The sequence below is a fragment of the Euleptes europaea genome, chromosome 7 (genome assembly GCF_029931775.1).
Source record: "Euleptes europaea isolate rEulEur1 chromosome 7, rEulEur1.hap1, whole genome shotgun sequence".
Classification (NCBI taxonomy): Eukaryota; Metazoa; Chordata; class Lepidosauria; order Squamata; family Sphaerodactylidae; genus Euleptes; species Euleptes europaea.
Genome location: NC_079318.1, coordinates 97230147 through 97252256, shown reverse-complemented (window position 1 = coordinate 97252256; position 22110 = coordinate 97230147).

The window sequence follows — 22110 nt, the reverse complement described above, 5'->3', positions numbered from 1 at the left end:
ACCCACATAATCTCCCTGAAAGTCAAAATCTGGACAGTAGTTTATGTGCCAGGAAATGAGGCCTTCCTCTATCAAAACGAGATCATTGGAACCCAAGTCATTGTATCTGGTGATAACATCAACAATTAATTCGTGCATAGTGTGTTTTAGGGTTGTTTTTTTTTTGTTGTTGGCTGCTTCCTCAGCATGAATGTTCAGCATTGCAAATATTCATAAAATATACGGGGAACATAATGAAGGCACCTCATAACAAAGCAGATCATTGGTCCGCTGAGTTCACTACTGTCCAGTTAGGGTTACCAGGTGGCGGGGAATGGCGGGCAATCTGTCTGCTGGCTGACAGCAAGGATCTCATGCTTGTGTGGCCACGAGCAATGGGATCCCGTCACTTCCGGTTTACTTCCGGAAAGCTGCAGCGTGATAGGACGATTTATCACTCAAATGTGGGGGGTTGAGTGGTAAATCGTCCTGTTGTGCCGTGGTGCTTTGGGAAGTTAACCAAAAGTGCCGGGATTGCATTGCTTGCAGCCACGCGCGTGTGATCCCCGCCCCCAAAATCTTCCCTCAGAGGAGAAGGGGGGACCTGGTAACCCTATGCCCAATCCACCTGGAAGCAATTCTCCACTGTCTTTGGCCAAGAAAGTTTGGCTACACACATATACTTCAGAGGTCCGGGTGTGGAGAAATACAATTGTCCTGGGGGTGGGGGGTTATCTGAACAAAACATTCACCTTGAATTTTACAACTTTTCTCTCTCTCTTGGTTGAGTAAAGGAAGGAAGAGGGAAATCAATTGCTCACCAGCCTCACCTGTAGGGTTGTCAAGCCCCTCTTCACCACCAGTGGGAGGCTTTTGGGGCAGAGCCTGAGGAGGGTGTGATGTGTGGGGCGGATAGGGTTGCCAGGTCCCTTCTCAGCACTGGTGGGAGATTTTGGGGCGGAGCCTGAGGAGGGCGGGGTTTGGGGAGGGACTTCAATGCCATAGAGTTCAATTGCCAAAGCGGCCATTTTTCTCCAGATGATCTGATCTCTATCGGCTGGAGATCAGTTGAATTAACAGGAGATCTCCTGCTACTACCTGGCAGTTGGCAACCCTAGGGGGGGAGGAACTTCAGTGCCATAGAGTCCAATGGCCAAAGCGGCCATTTTCTCCAGGTGAACTGATCTCTATCGGCTGGAGATCAGTTGTAATAGCAGGAGATCTCCATCTACTACCTGGAGGGTGGTGACCCTACTCACCTGCCAAGGCTTTAGAGATGCAAACGGTATGTCTCGCTAGGTACAATGAGATGTTCAAGTCACATGCACATAGTCTTCAAGCTAGAAAGATGACACCCAGCAGGTAACAGAGATCTGGAAGACTTTGGGTGCTAGATAGACACCAGGAAACTCTTCCTGGAGGTTTCAGGAAAAGCTTATTTGACCTGGCCTGGCCAGTGGGAGGGGGAAGAGAGATGCTAAAACTCCAGGGCATAAGAAATAGGATCTCTTTTGTGCTGATTTCCTCAAGGGACAGGGAGCTCTCAGCTGAGGTCTGCTGGATGTAGCCATTGCCATGTGCAAGGTTGCAGGCCTGATCAGATGCTCCAAGGTAATGGGAAGTAGGCTTGTGTACCAAAAAAATTTTATAAATTTTGGGTTTGGGTTTATTGGGCCTATATATTTTCAGAAAACTTGAAAAAAGCTGGCTTATTTTTGGGTTTCCCCAAAAAATTCAGGCATTCATGCCTATGGGGATTTTTTTGCAAAGCTCCTGGACATTTTCTTTTTAATAAATGCTTTATAACTTTTAATGCTGCTGCTGGTTCTCTGTATCACATAAACCAGACACTTAGGGTTGCCAGGTCCCTCTTCGCTACCAGCAGGAGGTTTTTGGGGCAGAGCCTGAGGAGGGCAGTGTTTGGGGAGGGGAGGGACTTCAATGCCATAGAGTCCAATTGCCATAGTGGCCATTTTCTTCAGGGGAACTGATCTCTATTGGCTGGAGACCACTTGTAATAGCAGGAGATCTGGAGGTTGGCAACCCTAGAGACACTGCATAGTGGGAGGTACACAAAGAGGTGAGGCCTTAGAGTGGGAATCCAGAGAAGGGGAGCTGGAAGCCCTGGAACTCTCAGCAGACCGTTCCTACAAAGGCCAGGTGGTGGCAGTATTTGAACCAAGAGGGGGAGAGGAAAGCCCCTGTGGGGGTTGAGAAAGCCTGTTGGTGGCATGTGCCAGGTGGAAACCTTGGATTGCCACTGAAGCCCAGACACTTCAGAGAGGTGGTTAGAACAGGTCATGCAAGTCAGAGTGGGATGTTCCACCACACAGGGATTGAATGTGGAAAACCTTGCATCCAAATTCACTCTGCCACTGAGTCACAACCGCTCCTGAGTATGATAAATCATTTAAAACTACTTTATATTATGGGGATGCACTTTCTTTCTCTGAGAGGGTGGGAACAAACTTGAGGTATATCCAAAAGCATGTGCTAAAACAGGTCCCAAAACGAGGGCAGATGTTCACCAGTGGCAATTGATAGAATCCATTTGCGGTGGTGTTGATGGACAAATCATCAGCCTTGACTGACTTACGCACCAAGCTGTCATGTTCAGGACACTTGAAAAGCATATAAAAGACCTCCTTTCCCTCATCTCCTCAACAGCTTACTCCTTTGATCTTGTTGGAGAGTTGGGTAAGTCCACTTCTGATGGCTAGAAAATGCTACCTTTGCCCATCCTGAAGTCTGCTGCATGCATCTGAAGATGGGGGTTGGCACGGCCAGAATGGGTTGGTTTTCGTTTGGAGAATGTTTTCCATGGCTGTTCCGTCTCTTTGGAATGGGCTATCAAATGAGGCCAAGAAGGCTGCTCCTTCCCCTGTTCAGTTTAGGAATAAATTTACAGTAGAAGACCTTCTTTTTTGAAGACCTTCTGAGGGATTTTTTTTAAATGGGAATTTTTTAGTTTTAGCATGATGTGTTACTGATTTATTGTGTATGGAATGTAATATTTGGGAACTACTTTGGGTTTTTAGGTACATTAGTATAGAAATGTATCAAATACATTAATTAAATGATTGCTTAAACTAGAGGCCATTACTAAAAATGCCCTAATCTGTCTGTAAGCTAACATAGCTTCTTTAACTGAAGTTCCCTAAAGAAGCAGATCCTGCCTCAGTGGTAAGAATTTCTGCCTTGCATGCAGACGCTCCCAGGTTCAATCCTTGTCATCTATAGGTCTTTTTTTTTTTTTAAAATAGATCAGATAGAGAATAAAAGACTGACTGTGGTACACCAATAGGCTGGCTCAGAATTGAGGCTAATTCATTATTAATTTTTTTAAAAAAACCGTATACCATCTTTACAGAGATCTTCTTGAGGTAAGCCATAAAAATAAGCCATGGCCTGCCAAACATGTTCAAATTACATCTTGAGAAAAAGGAACATCAGTATTGTGTTGTTCAGGATTTGATGATAAAATAGCCATTTTTTTTTCTAATTTGCATCTTTCTGGCTGATTTTTTTCTGTATGCCAATAAGTGGCCAATGTTTCCTGAATTCTTTCAAATTAGGAGATGGGAGTATCAGGCTAAAGGATTTGAATAATTTGCAAACATGGCTTTTAAAGAGAAAACTCTCTGCAGTCACCTTGGGGTTTTCTGAATCCTCTATGTCTCATTATTTTGCCCAACCCCTATCCCATGATTGCTATGTTTTCTTAGATGCCTTTGATAAAGGGAGTTTGGGCTTCATTATCTGGTACCTTTTTTGGTTTCTTCGAACATTAGTCAAGCATGTAGAGATACAAAGTAACTTTTTCTCCTAATATGATCCCAGCAGTCTGGTCACTCTTTTATTATGCTGATAAGTAGTTTGTGTTGTAAATTCAGAGCTGCAGGCTAAAGCGATTCAGCAGTTTGGAAACATTTGTTTGCATGGCTTTATTGGTGGATCTCAAAATAGTGGTGGGTTTGTGGTTCCTGAGACACGGCTGCATATTTAATCTTTCTAATGCATTCCAGGCTTCATCATCCAGGAAAAGAAAGATGTCTTGCAATCAACATCAGTGTAAGCAGCCTTGCCTGCCTCCTCCTTGTGTGACAACATGCTCTCCATGTGTGAAGACATGCTCTCCTAAATGTATGGATCCCTGCTGCCCATGTCCTCCGAAGTGCGTGGAGCCCTGCCACCCATGTGCTCCCAAGTGTGTGGAGCCCTGCCACCCATGTCCTCCTCGCCAGTGTGTGAAGGTTTGCCAGCCCCAGTGTTCTCAACCCTGTGGGCCACCATGTGCTCCAGCTTGCTCACCTTGTGCTTCAGCCTGTGCAGCTCCATGTGCTCCTCAGTGTGTTAATATGTGCACTACCACATGCATGGAGCCCTGTGTTCGCCAGTGTAAATAGCCAAAATGATATAGATGTCACTGGCGAACCGTGAAGAGCCAAGCGAAGAAAGGGTGATGAAGGCACCGGGCTGGGTATCTTCTGTGCTAAATCAAAATACTCCACCAAATTCTGCAACTGCAAACAACTCTCCATTCTGCAATGTATATAAATCATGCAAATTAAGACCTCTTTGTTTTCATGATTGTTTCCACCATCCTTTCCTGCTTTGAAATATGTGTTTCTTTTCTGTCAGTCATGGGACATGCAGGGCATCTTAAACATCTTTTCTAACAATACCTGTGAGCTTTGAAATTTAACTTCCTGTTGCCCACAACCTTCCAAGCATATCCTTGCAGCCCTGATGGCTAGAAGCTTAAAATATGTGATTAGTACTGGCCTCGAGTTCCACTTTATTATGTGACCAATCGTAACTGTACTGGAATAGTTTCAGTTTGTATCCAGATGTCCAAACTATCTTGCTCTATGTCTGTTCAGCATTAAAACTTTTGCTTCATGTCACTTCTTTGCATTGTATTTTTTTCTTTCCCTCTGATCCCTCTATTTGAACACATGAACACATGAAGCTGCCTTACACAGAACCTGACCCTTGGTCCATCACAGTTAGTATTGTCTACTCAGACAGGCAGCAACTCTCCAGGGTCTCAGGCCCAGGTCTTTCACATCACCTACTTGCCTAGTCCCTTTAACTGAAGATGCTGGAGGATTGAACCTGGGACCTTCTGCAGGCCAAGCAGATGCTCTACCACTGAGCCACAGCCCCTCCCTGTGTGAAGAAGGTCTGGTGGGATACAAAAAGGCTTTGCAATTAAAAAACAACTACCATCTCAGTGCTTCAGGTACTTAACATAAGAAACATAAGAAAGGCCCTGCTGGATCAGACCCAGGCCCATCAAGTCCAGCAGTCTGTTCACACAGCGGCCAACCAGGTGCCTCTAGGAAGCCACAAACAAGACGAGTGCAGCAGCACCATCCTGCCTGTGTTCCACCGCACCCAAAATAATAGGCATGCTCCTCTGATACTAGAGAGAATAGGTATGCAGCATGACTAGTATTCATTCTAACTAATAGCCATGAATACCTATAGCTATATTTTTATAGACCTCTATCATGTCTCCCCTCAGCCACCTTCTTTCCAAGCTAAAGAGCCCTAAGCGTCTTAACCGCTCCCCATAGGACAGTTGCTCTAGTCCCCTAATCATTTTGGTTGCTCTTTTCTGCACCTTCTCAAGCTCTGTAATATCCTTTTTTAGGTGTGGTGACCAGAACTGTGCACAGTATTCCAAGTGTGGTCTCACCATTGATTTGTACAAGGGCAGTATGATATCAGGAAAGCAGTGTTGCTGTGATAGTTATTTTTAAAGTGTTAGCAACTTGGACGAAGCATTGTTAATTTGGTAAAGGAGAGGTGTATGTCGAGATTCCCAGGGTGAGAAACTGCTTTCATTTCAATTATGTTTTCTTGGGCTTAGTTTCAGTAGGGGAGTGGGGAATAGGAGGTTATGTCAAAGGCATCAGAGATAGGGTTGCCAACTCCGGGTTGGGAAATACCTGGAGATTTTTGGGGCAGAGCCTGAGGAGGGTGGGGTTTGGGGAGGGGAGGGACTTCAATGCCATAGAGTCCAATTGCCAAAATGGCCATTTTCTCCAGGGGAATTGATCTCTGTTGCCTGGAGATAAGTTGTAATAGGGGGAGATCAGGAAGCCACCAGCTGGAGGCTGGCAACCCTACTGAGAGAAATGGTGGTTTTTGAGCAAGGCATTGAGGAAGATGTGGTTAGGGGAGTTCGCTGAGATAATTCCAAGTTTATTTTTGATCCAGGCTTTGGGGGAGGGATTTTTGCTGTGATTGCTCCTTTTCAGGTAGGAGACTACCAGTTCAGAATGCAAATCCATGGGTTTCTGGTGTTTGGGATAACTATCTTCAACAGGGAATGTATATGAGGGTCTAGGGCAGCTGTTTATAAAGATGATGGCACCAAATTTGCGTAGAACACAGTGCTTCCTGTAATCTAAAGACTCCCTAATTATCAAGCAGATTGAACAAAGGGGGTTGACTTTATGGATCCCCCCTAGGGTTGCCAACCTCCAGGTACTATGTTGGAGAGCTCTTACAACTGATCTCCAGCCAATAGAGATCAGTTCCCCTGGAGAAAATGACTACTTTGGCTAAGGCGTTGAAGTCCCTCCCCTCCCCAAACCCTGCCATCCTCAGGCTCCACTCCCGAAACCTCCTGCCGGTGGTGAAGAGGGTCCTGGCAACCCTAACTCCCCCCAAGTACACCACTCTGCACAGCTCACTTCTCTTTGTGTGTGTGTGTGTTAAGTGCCATTAAGTCGCTTCCGACTCATGGCGACCCTATGAATCAAAGTTCTCCAAAATGTCCTATCTTTGACAGCCTTGCTCAGATCTTGCAAATTGAAGGCTGTGGCTTCCTTTATTGAGTCAATCCATCTCTTGTTGGGTCTTCCTCTTTTCCTGCTGCCCTCAACTTTTCCTATCATGACGGTCTTTTCCAGTGACTCTTGTCGTCTCATGACGTGACCAAAATACGACAGCCTCAGTTTAGTCATTTTAGCTTCTAGGGTCAGTTCAGGCTTGATTTGATCTATAACCCACTGATTTGTTTTTTTGGCAGTCCACGGAATCCGTAACACTCTCCTCCAACACCACATTTCAAAGGAATCTATTTTCTTCCTATCAGCTTTCTTCACTGTCCAGCTTTCACACCCATACATAGTAATAGGGAATACGATGGCATGAGATAATCTAGTCTTGGTGGCCAGTGACACATCCTTACACTTCAGAATATTTTCTAGCTCCTTCATGGCTGCCCTTCCCAGTCTCAATCTCCTTCTGATTTTTTGGCTGCAGCCTCCCTTTTGATTGATTATGGAGCAAAGGAATAGAAAGTCTTCAACCATTTCAATTTCTTCATTGTCAACCTTAAAGTTGTGTAATTCTCCTGTAGTCATTACTTTTGTCTTCTTGATGTTCAGCTGTAGTCCTGCTTTGGTACTTTCTCTTTTAACTTTCAGCAATAGTCATTTCAAATCTTTGCTATTTTCTGACATTAATGTAGTATCATTGGCATATCTCAAATTGTTAATGTTCCTCCCTCCAATTTTCACTCCACCTTCATCTAAATCTAATCCAGCTTCCTTAATGATATGTTCTACATACAGATTGAAGAGATAGGGAGATAAAATACATCCTTGTCTAACACCTTTGCCAATTGGAAACCATTCTGTTTCTCCATATTCTGTTCTAACTGTGGCCTCTTGTCCAGAGTACAGGTTGCCTAATATGACAGTCAAGGAGCAGCCTAGCGAGAGAGGGCTGGCCGGCCACAGCATTGAAACAAAAAAAGAAGAGTTGGTTTTTATATGCCTACTTTCTCTACCACTTAAGGGAGACTCAAACTAGCTTACAATCACCTTCCCTTCCCCTCCCCACAACAGACACCTTGTGAGGTGGTTGGGGCTGAGAGAGTTTGGAGAGAACTGTGACTAGCCCAAGGTCACCCAGCTGGCTTCATGTGTAGGAGTGGGGAAACCAACTCGGTTCTCCAGATTAGCCTTTGCCGCTCACGTGGAGGAGCGGGAAATCAAACCCGGTTCACTAGATCTGAGTTCACCACTCCGAACCACCACTCTTAACTACTACACCACACTCTCTCTTCTTGTCTACATTCTCCTGCTTTTATAGTGACAGACTGACAATAAAAAATTCTTACCTTTCCACTGAAAACTCTGCATTTGCCATCCTTCATTTTTTGAATGAGTTTGAATTCTACAGGCCCTTGAACAAGCTTCCCATATCCATTTAAGAGGAGAAGACTGAGAGGAGATATGATAACCATGTTCAAGTACTTGAAGGGCTGTCATATAGAGGAGGGTGCCGAGTTGTTTTCTGTTGCTCAAGAAGGTCGGACCAGAACCAACGGGTTGAAATTAAATCAAAAGAGTTTCCGTCTAGACATTAGGAAGAATTTTCTAACAGTTAGAGCGGTTCCTCAGTGGAACAGGCTTCCTCGGGAGGTGCTAAGCTCTCCTTCCCTGGAGGTTTTTAAGTAGAGGTTAGATGGCCATCTGTCAGCAATGCTGATTCTGTGACCTTAGGCAGATGATGAGAGGGAGGGCAACTTGGCCATCTTCTGGTCACTAGGGGTGTGGAGGGGGGAGATAGTTGTGAATTTCCTGCATTGTGCAGGGGGTTGGACTTGATGGCCCTGGTGGTCGCTTCCAACTCTATGATTCGATGATCCTAATTGCACTTCTATTATTTCCTATGTGGGAGATTTTTGGGTGGGGGAGTTGCTCCTTTTCAACCAAATGACACAAAAATTGCAGTGAAGTGGGTCCTGCCTCTCCATTAAGGAACTCCAAATTTTTAGGCAAATGGAAACAAGAGGGTGAACTCGACAAACCTCTGAACCAGCTGCCCCCAGCTCTCTATTTTCCCAGCCACAGTACTTTCAAAGAACAAAAGGGCTGTACCCATCACAAAGGAGGGAAAAAGGGAGAATAACAGCTCTCTGCAGCTTGTCTCCAAAAGTTATTGGCAGGGAGCGCCCTGTGCTACTCCCTTGCAAGGATCCAATTGGAAGGGCAAATGCCCCTGCCCAGGAAATAAGTGGAATCAAAGAAAAAGACAAAGATATATATTCTACCAGTTGGACACTTATCCTGCTGGAGGCAACCAGTAAGTTGGTATTTGCTTAGCGTAATGCTCTCAGGGGAGGGGGGGATACAAGGAAAGACAGCCCCACACTTAGGGTATGGTTGCCAACCTCCCAGTGAGGCCTGGACAATCTCCTAAAATTACAACTGATCTTCAGACTACAGAGATCAGTTCCCTTTGAGAAAACGGCTCCTTTGGAGAGTGGACTCTATACCATTACAGCCCTGCTGAGGTCCTTCCAGTCCCTAAACTCTACTTTCCCAGGCTCCACCGACAATTATCCAGAAATTTCCCAGCCTGGAGATGACAACCATGTGCCTAGTCTATATGGTTTGCTACTCCACATAAATCCCCTAGGTATCAGTTTACCTATGGTTGGAAGATATTGCTGAGGTAAGAAGAACATGGTAAATTTTGTAAAATGAACGGATGAACACATGAATGAATGGATGGATGTGTCATGGTTGGCAATAGTATGACATCTTATAACATCCATGGTGTCCTGACTACTCTTGTTTTTGCAGACTGAAAAGTTTCCATTGTGTATGACAGCCTGGCTCAGCATTCTGAACATACAGACTGGGGTTTTTCGGAGGCCACACAGTCCCTGCCTGAAGGAGCTAATCTTGTCTGCTGAAATTGTTTATGCCACTGGAGTCTCAACATCCTAGTATGTTGTTCTTTTAAAAAAATATTTTATTGAAAAATTATATATTACATAAAATCAAACACACATTCTAACTCATACATACAGCATATTCAGCCTTCCAAGGTCATCATCAGTATATATATTGTCTTTTAATATATTATGTTTATATTTAAATAAAGATTTATTGAATTGATAATCTATTCTAAGACCTTTGCTGATATTTCCCCTACAAGCTAACAAAACCATACTTATATTTTAATAATTCCCCCAATTTATGTAAAATTATCACTATATAATGCCTGTGCCGGGCTTAGGGGACAACCCAGTGGCTTTGCCTCCTTAGGAGGTTTTGGCACCGCCAAAAGCTCCGCCCGGTGCCAAAAACCTGTGCAATGAGATACACCACCTAAAAGGTGGCATATCTTTGCAAAAAAAAGGGGTGTTCCTGAGATGAAACGGCTCAGGAGGCCAACTAACGTCGGCCCCGCCTCCTGCCTGGTGCCAGAACGCCCCAGGAACACCTCCCGGGACGCCGGGATGCCTCCCAGGTTGCCGTTGTGGCCTGTGCCAGCGGCTGGATTCCGGCGGGAGGCTGCTGTGGCGGCCGGGCCCAGTGATGTGGTGGCGGCCAGGGACCAGTGACTGGGCCTGCATGCCGGTGCTGGGGCCATTAACACCGGCGCGCGCCTTCCTGGCACCAGCGGTGTGGGCCCTTGCGCCAGTGGAGGCCTTCGTCGGCCTCCTAAGGCCTTTGGGTCGGGCTGCCAGCGCATTTGAGGAATGACCTGTTCATCTATTACATCTTACTGCTATTCTAGTCAAAAGACGTATAATCCATATATCCTGCTTTACTAAATTACGATTTCAGTTTGGCATAATCATAATAAAATTCCCACTTCTTCTGAAATTCATCCATCGATTAAAATATTTTCAACAGATTCGATAATTTTGCCATCACTGCGTATTTGGCCATTTTTTCTTGCCATCTTTCCAAATCTGGGATATCTTCTTGTTTCCACATTGAAGCCAAGACCACTCTTGCTGCTGTTGTCATATAGCTATACAAGTCTAGATTCCTAGAGGGGCTTCAAGGTGTTCCTAAAGCCCTGAGATGACAGACATTGTGTAGGTTGAGAAAATGAGGTTAGAGTTCTTCTTGAGTCCAGCAGGGCTACTCAGTTCTGGGGGATTTTGTCTCCCCAGATCCTCCCCATCCTTGACAAGAAAACACACTTCTTATTGCATCATTTTAAAATGTCATAATCCTCCTTGAATCTCAGTAGAAACACAAACCATAAAGTAAATAAATAAATAAAAATGTACGTAAAGGAAGAAAGGGATGCTGTGAAGTAAGGAAGGAAAGGAAACAAATGCAATTAAGTGTCCTTAACAGTGCGATCCTGTGCAGAATTTGGTGGGAGAAACACCATGTAGGATGCACTAAATTACAGTCGGGAAAGAAGATTGGAGGTACCTTCCTCCCCTGCATCTGTTGTTGAATGTTAGCTTGAAACTCCCTCAGGGCAGAGATGTGTCCTCATCACCTTGTGCTTTTGTTGTGGTGAGGAGCTGAGCAATTCAACGGGTTAAAGATGTGGTGGAGGGGAACTCCCACAAAATGATCCTAGAGTTGGTCATCAGTGATCCTCCGCCACCCGTAGATTTTGAACTTTTGCACTTCAACATTCATGGGTTTGCCTTGCACACTTGAACGCTGGAGACGGGATGTCTCCATCTCCACCATAATCATCCCTCATAAGAACATAAGAAAAGCCATGCTGGATCAGACCAAGGTTCATCATGTCCAGCAGTCTGTTCACACAGGGGCCCACCAGGTTCCTCCAGGAAGCCCACAAATAAGACAACTGCAGCAGCAGTATCCTGCCAGTGTTCCACAGCACCTAATATAATAGGCATGCTCTTCTGATACTGGAGAGAATAGGCATGAACATAAGAACATAAGAAAAGCCCTGCTGGACCAGACTAAGGCCCATCAAGTCCAGCTGTCTGTTCACACACGGGACAACCAGGGGCCTCTAGGAAGCTCACAAACAAGATGACTGCAGCAGCATTATCCTGCCTGTGTTAAGAACATAAGAAAGACCATGCTGGATCAGACTAAGGCCCATCAAGTCCAGCAGTCTGTTCACACAGGGGCCAACCAGGGGCCTCTAGGAAGCCCACAAGCAAGATGACTGCAGCAGCATTACTCTGCCTGTGTTCCATGCTCCTCTGATCCTGGATAACTCCTCACTCCTGAAGAACTCACATCAACAATCTTTTCCAAGGTTCCCAGAAATCTCCATGGAAGTTAAAATATGGGTTCTGGCAGTAGTTTAAGTGGCAGAAAACGAGACCTCCCTCTAACAAAACCAGACCATTGGAGCATAAGTCATTAGATCTGGAACTCACATGTTCAATCCATTCTTGCCTGCGTTGTGGTTTGTTTGTTTTTTGACGGCAACCTCCTCAGCATACGATTTCAACACTGTGATATCCATAAAATGTTACTAATTCTCGGAACATAATGAAGACACCTCATAACAAGGCAGATCATTGGTCTGCCTAGTTCGCCCCAGCCCAGCCCGCCTGGCAGCAATTCTCCATGGCCCGTGCCCGAGAAAGTTCTGCCGTCCACACTTCCTTTAACTTGATGATGTCGGGGATTGAACATGGAAACTTTTGCATGCAAAACAAGTGCTACCACTGAGTCACAGCCCCTCTTGATAATTATGGATTGTTTAAACCTACTTTATGTCATGGGATGTCATATTTCTTTTTTTGCGAGGGTTGGAACAAACTTGAGGAATGTCCAAAGCATGTGCTAAAACAGGTCTCCAAATGAGGGTAGATGTTTCCAAGTGGCAATTGTTAGAAGCCATTTGTGGGGGTGTTGATGGACAAATCATGAGCGTGACTGTCTTACGCATGAAGTTGTCATGCTCAGGATACTTGGAAAGCATATAAAAGTCCTCCTTTCCCTCATCTCCTCAACAGCTTACTCCTTTGATCTCGTTGGCAAGTTGGGTAAGTCAATTTCTGATGGCTTTAAAAGTCTACCTTTGTCCATTCTGAAGTCTGCTGCTTGCATCTGAAGATGGGGGTTGGTATGCCCCAAATGGGTTGGTTTTAGTCCTAAGAATTTTTTTCCCATGGCTGCTCCATATGTTTTGAATTGGCTGTCCAATGGTTTGAAGATGGCTGCTCCTTCCTCTCTTCAGTCTAGGCAAAAGTTTACAGCAGAACCTTTTAGAAGACCTTAGGGGGGATTTTAAAAAATGGGATCTTCTCTGTTTAGCACGATGTTTTACTGATTTATTGTTTATGGAATGATATGTTTGGAAACCCCTTTGGGCTTTTAGGAAAAGTAGTATAAAAAAATTACCAAACAAACAAACAAACAAACATTTCATTTGCTTCAACTGGTGGCCTAACATAGCTTCCTTCACTGAAAACTCTCAAAGAACCAGACTGTGGCTCAGTGGAAAGAGTTTCTGCCTTGCATGCAGACATTCCCAAGTTCAATCCCTATCATCTCCATTCCTTAAAAAAAGGAATCAGATAGAATCTGGGTTATTTTTGTCATCAAGTCACAGCTGACTTATGGCGACCCCTGCTGAGGTTTTCAAGGCAAGAGGCATTCAGAGGTGGTTGTCCATTGCCTGCCTCTGCATCACGACCCTGGTATTCATTGGAGGTCTCCCATCCAAATACTAGCTAGGGTCCGGGCTCAGAATGTGTGACTGGCCCAAGGTCACCCAGCAAGTTTCCATGGCAGAGTGAGAATTCGAACCTGGGTTTCTTAGATCCTAGTTGGACACTTTAGCCACCATCTAACTGATGTGAAAAGCCTCTACCTGGGACCCTGGAGATCTGCTGCCCATCAGAGAAGGCAAGACTGACTGTGATAGACCAATAGGCTGCCTCTGACTAAAGGCAATTGCTTTATAAATTTAGGAAATTTATATGCCCCCTCTCCAGACATATGCATGAAATAAGACATAAAAATAAGCCAGGGACTGCCAAACTTGTTCAAATTCCATCTTGACAAGAAGATACATCAGTATTGCCTGTTGTTCTGGATTTGAAGATTAAGTAGTCTTCCCCCCACCCCTCATTTGCACCTTTCCTGATTAATTTTTTCAGTATGCTAATGGATAGCCATTGTTTACTGAATTCTTTTAGATTAGGAACCAAGAGCTCCAGGCTATAAGGATTCCAAACTTTGCAAATGGGATTTTGTTGTCATATATGCAAGCTCCATCTTCAAGTACTTGAAGGGCTGTCACATAGAGGAGGGTGCAGTGCCGGATTTACGTATAAGCTAAACAAGTTATAGCTTAGGGCCCCACTCACTTGGGCCCCCCAAAAAAATTTAAAGGAAAAAAACCTGGATGTACATTTCCAAAATATAAGATAAAACACAAATAAAATAAAACCTACATACATAATTGTATTTCAGTTCAACAATTACTTTGATAAAATACATATTTTGTTATGTGCAAATGGCTTTAGATACCTATTAGGTACATAAGTTACCATATAGCATACATTCAACACAAAAACAGTGACAATTTGTTGTTGACAAAGGACAGCTGGACATATAAAGGGCCCCATTACCTTCAATAGCTTAGGGCCTCATCAAACCTAAATCCGGCCCTGGGAGGGTGCCAAGTTGTTTTCTGTTGCCCCAGAAGGTCGCACCAGAAACAACGGGTTGAAATTAAATCAAAAGAGTTTCCGTCTAGACATTAGGAAGAATCTTCTAACAGTTAGAGTGGTTCCTCAGTGGAACAGGCTTCCTCGGGAGGTGGTAAGCTCTCCTTCCCTGGAGGTTATTAAGAAGAGGTTAGATGACCATCTGTCAGCAATGCTGATTCTATAACCTTAAGCAGATGATGAGAGGGAACACAGCTTGGTCATATTCTGGGCATGTAGTAGGGGTCACTGGGGGTGTGGGGGGAGGGTAGTTGTAAATTTCCTGCATTGTGCAGGGGGTTGGACTAGATGACCCTGGTGGTCCCTTCCAACTCTATGAGTCTATGATTCTAAGCCTCTCTATCTCATTGTTTCAGCCAAATCTTGTCCCACAACTGCTACATTGTCTTAGCTGCCTTTGATAAATTTTGGTTTCTTCAAACAATGATCATGCACATAGATTAAAAAAAACCCACAACCCTTATCCTAACCTTATCTCAACAGGCTGGCCACTCTTTTATTATGCTCATAACTAGCATCTTTTGTAAATTCAGAGCTGCAGGTGGCAGCGATTCAGCAGTTTGGAAATGTTTGTTTTCATGACTTTATTGGTAGGACCCTAGTGGGGTTCATTTTCTCATTTGTATCATTCCTGGTTGAATTTTTTTCTGTATGCTAATAATTGGCTAATATATCTTGAGTTCTTTTAAATTCGGAGCTAGGATCACTGGCTACAGGATTTAAAACTTTGCATACATTTTTTTTTAAAAAGAGAAAGCACTCTACAGTCACTTTAGGGATTTCCTGCCTTTTGAATAATTTATTGTTATACATGGGAGCCTCTATGTCCCATTATTTCAACCAACTCATATCCCTTGATGGCTATGTTTTCTTTGGTGCCTTTGTTAAAGGGAGTATGGGCTTCATTATCCACTATCCTTTTCAGTTTCTTCAAACCATTAGTCAAGCATGTAGAGAGATACAAAGTAACTTTTTCTTCTAACATGACCCCAGCAGGCTGGCCAGTGGCCACTCTTTTATTAAGCTGATAAGGAGTTTGTGTTGTAAATTAAGAACTGCAGGCTAAAGCGATTGAGCAGTTTGGAAACTTTTGTTTTCATGGCTTTATTGGTGCATCTCAAAATCATGGTGGGGTTCGTGGTCTCTAAGACATGTAAGCCTGTTTAATCTTTCTAATGTATTCCAGGCTCCATTATCCAGGAAAAGAAAGATGTCTTGCAATCAACATCAGTGTAAGCAGGCTTGCCTGCCTCCTCCTTGTGTGAAGACATGTTCCCCATGTGTGAAGACATGCTCTCCCGAATGTGTGGAGCCCTGCTGCCCATGTCCTCCCAAGTGCATGGAGCCCTGCAACCCATGTCCTCCCAAGTGTGTGGAGCCCTGCTGCCCATGTCCTCCCAAGTGCATGGAGCCCTGCAACCCATGTCCTCCTAAGTGTGTGGAGCCCTGTTGCCCATGTCCTCCCAAGTGCGTGGATCCTTGCCACCCATGTTCTCCTTGCCAATGTCCGAAGGTTTGCCAGCCCCAGTGCCCCCAACCCTGTGAGCCAGTCTGTGCACCACCTTGTGCCCCGGCCTGTGTACCATGCGCTCCAGCTTGCTCACCGCACGCTCCGGCCTGCACAGCTCTGTGTGCTCCTCAGTGTGGGAAAAAGTGCTCTACCAAGTGCGCGGAGCCCTGTGTTCCCAAGTGCAAATAGCCAAGAGGATGGAGACATCAACGGAGAACACTGAACGCCTGAGCGAAGACCCGATGAAGGCTAGGTGTGTTCTGTGTCGAATCAAAGTTATGCACCAAATTCTGCAATTACAAACAACTAACCATTCTGCAGTGCGTATAAAGTATGCAAGTTAAAGCCTCTTCATTTCCATCATTGTTTACACTATGCTTTCCTGCTCTGAAAAAATTGCTCCTCTTCTGGCAGTTATGGGGACAGTCAAGTCACCTTGAACATCTTGTCTAGCTTTTCTGGTGATTTTTGAAATGTTACTTAGCATTGTCATTATGGAGAGCCAGCGTGGTGTAGTGGTTAAGAGCGGCGGACTGTTATCTGGAGAACTGGGTTCGATTCTCCACTGCTCCACATAAAGCCTGCTGGGTGACCTTGGGCCAGTCACAGTTCTCTCAGGACTCTCTGAGGAGGAAGGCAATGGCAAACCACCTCCAAATATCTCCAAATATCTTGCCTTGAAAAGAAGAAGAAGAAGAGTTGGTTTTTACTCCCAGAGTTTCTCTCCCTTTAAGGAGTCTAAAACCAGCTTACAATCACTTGTAATTCCTCTCCCCACAACAGGCACCTTGTGAAATAGGTGAGGCCGAGAGAGTTACACCACACTGGCTCTCTAAGTCAGCTGTGACTTGACAGCACTTTCTACCACCATTGTCCTCATAACCTGCAGCCATTACATTACTCTGCTGTCTTCCACACAGAACTGTGGCTACACACATCATGTTTTGGCTCCTTCCATTCATGTCTTCTTTAGTACTCTATGTCATGTTGGTGATTTTTTTTGTTTTATTCCAATGCATTCTCCAAAGCTCAGTACTCTTGTTCAATAATTACCCCGCAAAAGACAAGATGCACAAGTTGGTTATGTGGCATGTTGACCTAACAATCAGTTTCCCTGGGCTAGATCTGTGTGTTTCTCTTCCATTTTTATATGTGGAATATGGGTGCAGTTTGGTATCCCATGGTGAAATGTATGGTGCAGCATCGGAACAAGGTATTCCACCCTGCAAATCACAGTTTGGCATCCTGAAGCCAACGTACCTGTCGACAGTGGACTGGATACCATGAAGAGGTCTGGAGAATGATGGGCTGACAATGAGAAGTTGGTGGCTGACACATCTGGTTTGACAAATACAAAGCCAGGCATTGCATGCACGTGAAAAATCAGATTTCCTTTACACCTACCAATACACAGCAAGGCTCAGAATTCCAGCATACAAGTTCACAAGGTTTGAAGAGACCACAAGGGCCATCCAGTCCAACCCCCTTCCATGCAGGATCCCACAATCAAAGCACCCTCGACAGATGGCCATCCAGCCTCTGCTTAAAGACCTCCAAAGATGGGGACTCCACCACCCTCCGAGGCAGCACATTCCACCATCGAACAGCCCTCACCATCAGGAAGTTCTTCCTAATGTTTAGGTGGAATCGATTTTCTCTTAGTTTAAATCCAATACTCCGTGTCCTAGTCTCTGGAGCAACAGAGAACAAACTAGTTCCCACATCAACATTACATTTAAACATGGCTATCATGTCACCCCTTAACCTGGTTTATGTGTTGTTATACCAGCAAACAGACACACCAGTACTGTTCATTCCAACTCAAAATATGAGATTAATCTTGGTCCCGAGATCGACTTGATTATGTGACCAATCATAACTGTACTGGAATAGTTTCAATTTGTACCCAGATGTCCAAACTGTCTTGCCCTATGACTATTCATCATTAAAACTTTTGCTTCATCTCACTTCTTTGCATTGTATTTTTTCTTTCCCTTTGATCGCTCGGTCTCTGTATCAAACTCCTGGTGGGATATGAGAAGGGCTTGCAATTTAAAAGAATCAAACAGACAGCATCTCAGTACCTGGGGAGCCTGAAGGCCGACAGTGTTTGTATCGTTGGTATCGCTGGGCAGTACAGAAGAGCAAGAGTCCAGTAGCACCTTCAAGACTACCAAAATTTCTGGCAGGGTAGGAGCTTTCGTGAGCCACGCCTCACTACTTCAGATCTGGCAGCAAATTCCACATTTTAATTACTTGCTGTGTAAAGAAGTATTTCCTTTCGTCCATCCTGAATCTATTGCTAATCAACTTCATTGGATACCCTTGAGTTCTAGTTTTTGGGGAGAGGGAGATTAAATTGCCATTGTCCACTGTCTCTATCCCATGCATAGTTTTATAAACCTCTATCATGTCCCCCCATAGTCATCTCTTCTAAAGTGAAAACCCCAGACTTTTCAGATTTTCCTCATAGAAAGGTGCTCCAACTTTCAAATCATCTTGGGGAGGGGAGGGACTTCAATGCCTTGGAGTCCAATTACTCGGAGATATTGTGGGTTTGGTTCCACATCACTGCAATAAAGTGAGTTATAAGAATGTTTTGGTTTCCAAGTGCATATAAAATTATAATTACACTATTACTGCAGTCTATTAAGTGTGCAATAGGATTATGTCTAAAAAATGTACTGTAATAATAATGAAAAAGTTTGCAATATTGTGAGAATTATCAAGATGCCACACGGAGAAACAAAGTGAGCATGTGCTGTTGGAAAAATGGCGCCACTAGATGTGCTCGAAAATGCAATATCTGTAATGTGCATTAAAGTGAAGCACAATAAAATGAGGCATGCCTGCATATGGTCTCATCGTAGGGTTTTCAAGATAAAGGTTGGTCAGGAGTGGTGTACCAGTACCTTCTTCTGCGCAGTACTAACCAGGGTTAGCTGTAGTGGCACTGCTGTTGTCTACAAAAGATCCTCTGCCAGTGTCACTTTCCACTACTGCTGCTGCCCAGTAGCTAGCCTTCAAGGATTCCTCTGCCCCCACCACCATTGGAACTGCCTGTTCTCTTCTGCGGATGTGGCCATTGATCCCTTAACAGGGTGGATGCATCTTCGTCTGGTGTCTCAGCTGAGACCATTCCATCTTGAGTTACTCTGCTAGGAGTTTAGTCTCTTGATAGAGTCTAGACCCCTTACATTATTGCTTCTCTGACACACACAAACCCCCTCACCGTGTTAAGGTGTGCATCCAAAAGAGGGTAAAAAGAGGAAGACCCAACAAAAGATGGATGGACTCAATAAAGGAAGCCATAGCCCTCCGTTTGCAAGACCTGAGCAAGGCTATTAAAGATAGGACATTTTGGAGGACATTGATTCATAGGGTCGCCATGAGTCGGAAGCGACTTGACAGCACTTAACACACACATACCTGTATATTATTGGCCTTCCTTTACCAAGAGTGATTCCTTCCTACAGCAGAGTTAAAGAAAGATTGCCTCCCCGTGGCCATTAAAGAGATGGCACTCAATGTGCCCTGGTGTTACATGTTAACCTCATGAGAATGCAACCCAGTTTCCTGGACAATTGGCTACTCTCTCTGAAGGAGGCGCATATGGAGGGTGCTCTTGTATTATAGATAGGGTTGCCAACCTCCAGGTACTACGTGGAGATCTCCCACTATTACACCTGATCTCCAGCTGATAGAGATCAGTCACTTGGAGAAAATGGCTGCTTTGGCAATTGGACTCTATGGCATTCAAGTCCCTCCCCTCCCCAAACCCCGCCTTCCTCAGGCTCTGCCCCAAAAACCTCCTGTAGGTAGTGAAGAGAGACTTGGCAACCCTAATTATAGACCAGAAGAGAAGCATGCTAAAAAGTGACTGTTTCAAACAGTCCCTTCGTAATGTTTATCAGGAGTCAGCTGTCTTCCACCATATTCAATTATTTTTTTTAACCAAATAACACACAGATCTCAATAGTGCTTCAAACAACCCCAAGTAACTCTCTCATCACTAGAGAAGTTGGGAGTAGGGTTGCCAGGTCCGGGCTGGGAAATACCTGGAGATTTGGGGGGCAGAGCTCGAGGAGGGTAGGGTTTTGAGAGGGGAGGGAGTTCCGTATCATAGAGTCTATTTGCCAAAGCGGCCATTTTCTCCAGGTGAACTGATCTCTATTGGCTGGAGATCAGTTGTAACAGAGGGAGATCTTCACCCACCACCTGGAGGTTGCCAGACCTAATGGTGCAGACTCATGTGGAATACTGTCTGCCTCTGCATCACAACCAAGGAGGAGGAGGAGAGGAGGAGGAGAGGAAAAAGAGTTGGTTGTTAATATGCTGACTTTCTCTACCACTTAAGGAAGAATCAAACTGGCTTACAATCACCTTCCCCTCCCCACAACAGACACCCTGTGAGGTAGGTGGGGCTGAGAGAGTTGTGACTGGCCCAGCCAGTTTCCATGGCAGAGGTAGCCCAACACTTTAACCACTACACTATGCTGGCTTTTAGTAGCACTTTAGAGATGAACAAGATTTCCAGGGTATGAGCTTTCAAGAGCCCAAGATCCCTTCAACAGATAAAAGTAGGAATGGAGATCCCTGAGCACCTATATCCCAGTTGGAAGGTGAGAGGGGTGTTGCAGAGAAGGGAATCAGGGTGAAGAGATGCAATGCAAAATGCAATCAGCTTGATTAGAGCAGGGGAGAAATGCTTGTGGGCAGAAAATTAGCATCTGTAGTGAGATAACAATCCTGTGTTCCTATTCAGCCCCAGGGTGGGGGCGTCCATTTTCCTGAATTTGTGAATGAACGCAAGTTCAGCAAGTATTTAAGTAATGGTTGTATGTCTCAAGGGACACCCAACCTTCGCATTTCGAAACTGAGCAGACACAGATTAGGTAAAGGTAAAGGTCCCCTGTGCAAGCCCTGGGTCATTCCTGACCCATGGGGTGACGTCACATCCTGACGTTTACTAGGCAGACTTTGTTTACGGGGTGGTTTGCCAGTGCCTTCCCCAGTCATCTTCCCTTTACCCCCAGCAAGCTGGGTCCTCATTTGACCGACCTCGGAAGGATGGAAGGCTGAGTCAACCTTGAGCCGGCTACCTGAAACCGACTTCCGTCGGGATCGAACTCAGGTCGTGAGCGGAGCTTGGACTGCAGTACTGCAGCTCACCACTCTGCGCCACAGATTGGAGACATAAAATTCAATGACCAGGAATACATCTTCAGATTGGACAGCAGGAAACCAGGGGTCCCCAACACCATGGCACTCACCACTAACTTTCTTGGCACCCCCTAAGTATTTTTGGGAAGTGGGTGTGGCACTTGCCCAGTAGAGCTTCTGACCAACCATTGGAGATCCAATTGACTACGTACATTAAAATAATGTTGTTGCATCAGGCAGTTGTCACCAGAGTTAGTTTTACCCTTTCATTCCTCTTTCCCAATGTATTTCTTTAAAATGGTCCCTCTTCACCTGTGCTTAAGCATCCTCTGTGTGGTTGGCCGTGCTTCCCCTGGAGAAAATGGCGGCTTTGGCAATTGGACTCTATGGAATTGATATTCTTCCCCTCTCCAAACCCCTCTCTCCTCAGGCTCCGCCCCCCAAATCTCCCGGTATTTCCCAACCCCGAGTTGGCAGCCCTAATCACGGGGTTGGTATGAGGACATGCGCGGGGAAACCATGAATGTAACTCAGCATTCTTTGAGGGAACGGAAGGATAAATATGGATCATAGGACCGGTTGACTAGGTTGTTGCTGCGGAGAATATTAACATTGGTTTTGTCACCGTTTAAAGCTGACCCTGGCCAATGGAAAATGGAAAAAGGAGCTGAATCTTTGACAAGTGGCCATTTTAATAATCATGGCCGGAAACAAATATATTCGACTCGTGTGTGTCAGCGATGTAAGCCGACCTCACGCTTCCTTTGGTTTCCATTTGTGTTGGGTTGGGAAATAATCCGGGACGTTAATATCAAGATTTGCTTTGCAAATCAGAAAACAAATTCTTGTCTAGGCCCATTTTAAAATGGCACACCTCTGCTGGGTAGATCCCGGTCCCTGACCGTATTTGAATACTGAGGGAAATGTTTTAATGAGATTAGAATGAACAATGTCACCAGAACGGCACGAACACTTCTTACGACAATCATGGCAGTTTGTT